The sequence below is a fragment of the Gorilla gorilla genome, chromosome 12 (genome assembly GCF_029281585.2).
Source record: "Gorilla gorilla gorilla isolate KB3781 chromosome 12, NHGRI_mGorGor1-v2.1_pri, whole genome shotgun sequence".
In the NCBI taxonomy this organism is placed as follows: Eukaryota; Metazoa; Chordata; class Mammalia; order Primates; family Hominidae; genus Gorilla; species Gorilla gorilla.
This window is the reverse complement of record NC_073236.2, coordinates 39,822,541-39,825,687: the sequence shown is the minus strand read 5'-3', so window position 1 is coordinate 39,825,687 and position 3,147 is coordinate 39,822,541.

Genomic DNA, 3,147 nt, shown 5'->3' with positions numbered 1-3,147 from the left:
TCCATCAAGAAGTGAATGATTTTGGCTGCTCCTGCCAGGCGGAATGAGGCCAGAGCCAAACGCCTCCCAGGTGAGGCAGGTGAGAGGCCTCTTGCAAACAGGCCCCTCCCCGAGCTTGGTCAGCACAGAGTCGACGCAGGGGCCCAGATCTGGCAGACCCACCCCATCTCGGGGTGCTGGGTGCTAGATGAAATTACAGCCCCTCACCTGCTTCAGGAGTAGAGTGCATTGCTGATCTACACCCTAAAAATAGGGGCCCCAGTGAGCAAGAGTGGGAACAAACTGCACGAAGTGGTATCGGTCACTAATTCAGTCCAGCTTAAAAACCATTTCTTAGTTCTTTGTTCCGTCTTTGTTCGTGGATTTCAAGTGCAACGAGAATACGACTCTGTACTGGTTGGTCGCTGGGCACGGGCTTCACCTCTCTGCGCCTCAGTTTTCTCCTCTGTACAAGGGAGACAGGAATACTATCTATCTAGGGTTGTTTTACGATTAAAGCAGCATTTAGTAAAGGCTGGGCACAGAGGAAGGCACTCATTAAGTGTCAGCAACTGTGACAAAACCAACATGTGGACTGATGAGTGCGCTAGGCAGGAAGACACGGTCTGAAGCATAATGACTCGAGGTACCTAGTATAAGGTGGATTCCACCTGGAGACAGTAAGGACCGGCCCTGCTCCCAGTCTTGGCTGCACAGCTATTGGCTCCCACCCGTGTGCACAGCCCCACCCGAGGTGCTGGTCCCAGCCTATTTTGGTCAGAGGGAATTTAGGGAGCCCCAGGCAACTGGCTCAGGGTCTCGTCAGCCTCACCAGGCCGTGCTGACCTTGTTCCTGCCAAGCCCCACTCCCCGGTCAGGCTGAGACCTGCAGGGGCTGCCTTCCTGGCTCTGCATAGACATCCAGGGCCAGGCACCCAGGGGAGGCAAGTCAGAGGCCAGGAAAACTGGTCCTGGTGCCTGGGAGGTAGAGACATCCATGGAATTGATGTGAGGGGCTGAGGGAGGTGGCAGTGAGCTGGTGGGAACAGGAGGGATGTGGCAGTCAGTGAAGTGGGCCCCATCCTCCCTTCCAGAGACATCCCTGGGTGCCTGCTCTTGTGGGGCTGGTGCCTGACCTGGCCATAGAGGACAGACCCCTAAGGAAGCAGACTGACCCCGCAGACCCCAGGTTCTGATGACTGAGCTCTTGATGTCTTCTTCATGATCAGCTCCCCGTGCACCCCAGTTCCCATGAAAGGAGAGATAAGGGGCTGATGTTTACGAAGCTCGCTCTATGCTCCAAGCACTGGACCTGCATCATCCCATTTAATGCCCCGGCCCTCCATGCAATGAGCAATATTAGCTCATTTACCAAGGTGACAAGGGAACCGAGAGTCAGAAAGGCTAAGTCACACAGCCGGTAAAAGACAGAGCCAGGAGTCTGATCCAGGAGCCCTGGGTCAGACTGGGTCAGCCCTGTTCCCTGCTCACAGATCTGCTCCCCTATCCTGCCAGGCAGGCCCTCAGTCCACCTCCAGACTCCCTGCTGCCCGCAGCTGGCAGAGCCTCTGCCTCCCGACCTTTCTTCAGGACCTCCTCCAGTAGCTGGGGGGCTGTGGGCTCATCTCTAAGTGACACCTCTTCCCCAGCTCGGCCAGTTCTGTGTTCCTTGGCTCCCTGGTTCTTGCAAGGGTGAACATTGGGAACTGGTTGCTCAGGCTAGGCAGATGGAGCAGAGAAGTCTAAGTGACGGGCTCCTGAGAATCCATGGGCTGCAGGTGGCGGCTGGGCAACAGGGTTGTCAACACAGGGCGGTAGGCTCTAGCCCACACCAGCAAGACCAAGTGTGCTCTATAAGAGGTCAGGAATTCAAAACAGCCCCTTTTGAGTTGACAGCACTTCACATCTTCCCAGTGAAGCTCTTGGCCACAGAAGCTTCCCTGAATGAGCCCAGTGACTCACCGGGCAGTGTGAGCAGGGTCACACCAGAACTTGTCCAGTCCAGTAGAGAGAGGGATCACTGGTGGTTGTCTTCTTAGTCAAAGTCAGGACATCGCTCTTGTGGCTACAGGACCCAGGGCTGTCCCTGTCCACCATCTGGCCTGTCCACTGACCACAGGCCAGACCTTCAGTCCAAGCCCTCAGCCTGCACATGCCCAACCCGCTTCACTCCAGATGCCAGCCCCCATGCAGGCTGGTCCCACTGTCTCCTCTCTCAGGAGGGCCCCTTCCTCTTCAGATGACGCCCCATCCAGGTTAACCCCTCAGGGGGCCTGCACTCCCAAACCAAGCCACCTGGAAACACTGGCCTTGAAATGCAAATGCTATTGGCCTTGGAGCAAGGCAGCCAGGACTTGAACCCAAAGGCCTGCTGTCCTCCTCTTCAGAGGGAAAGGGGACATTCTTGTGTTTATTCTTTCAGGATCTTCCTAGTGCCCTGAGAATCAGATGGGAAGTGGTATCTCAATAGATTTTCCTGCAGAAAACAGTTGGGCTGGCATGGGGACTTTAGCTCCCAGCCCAGGACCTCCAGGGGAGGCAGCCAGCAGGGTGGAGATGCTGGGCCTGCACAGCCCCGCCACAGCCAGTGCCCACTGCAGGAAGAGGGGAAGCAGTGCACCTGGACAGGAGACTAAAGCCTCACCTTCCAGAAGGGAGTTTCTGGAGACCCCTGAATATGGATCCCCACCGTGCCTTCCTCCAGTGATGGGCGGCAAGCAGTCATCTTGGCCTTAAGGGCAGGTGAGTCAGGACTGGATTTGGTCAGTGCTGGGGGTCAAATCCTACCCCAAATCTCCAATCGGGCCTTCTTTGTTCAGAGCTGCCTCCCTCCACTGTTTACATCTGGCCCCTTCCAAGATGTTGAAAGAATGAGGCCCCCAAAAGTGATGGGGCAGAGAAGGCGCAGACAGCTCTCTGGCCTCCCTGGCACCCACCCTTGAAAGGACTTTCCCTTCTCTTCCTGCCCCCTTCATGGGCTCTGATCTCCTAGGTGGCAGGAGGGCAGGTCTCAGCTGTCCAATCCCCAGGGGGACCAGGGTTCTTCCTCCAGGGGTTCTTAACCTGGCTGCACCTGCTCATCAACTAGGGAGCATTTAAGAATCCTGATGTCCAGGCCCCACCATATACATTCTAATTTCAGAGTTCTGAAGTTGGCCTGAGCATCCA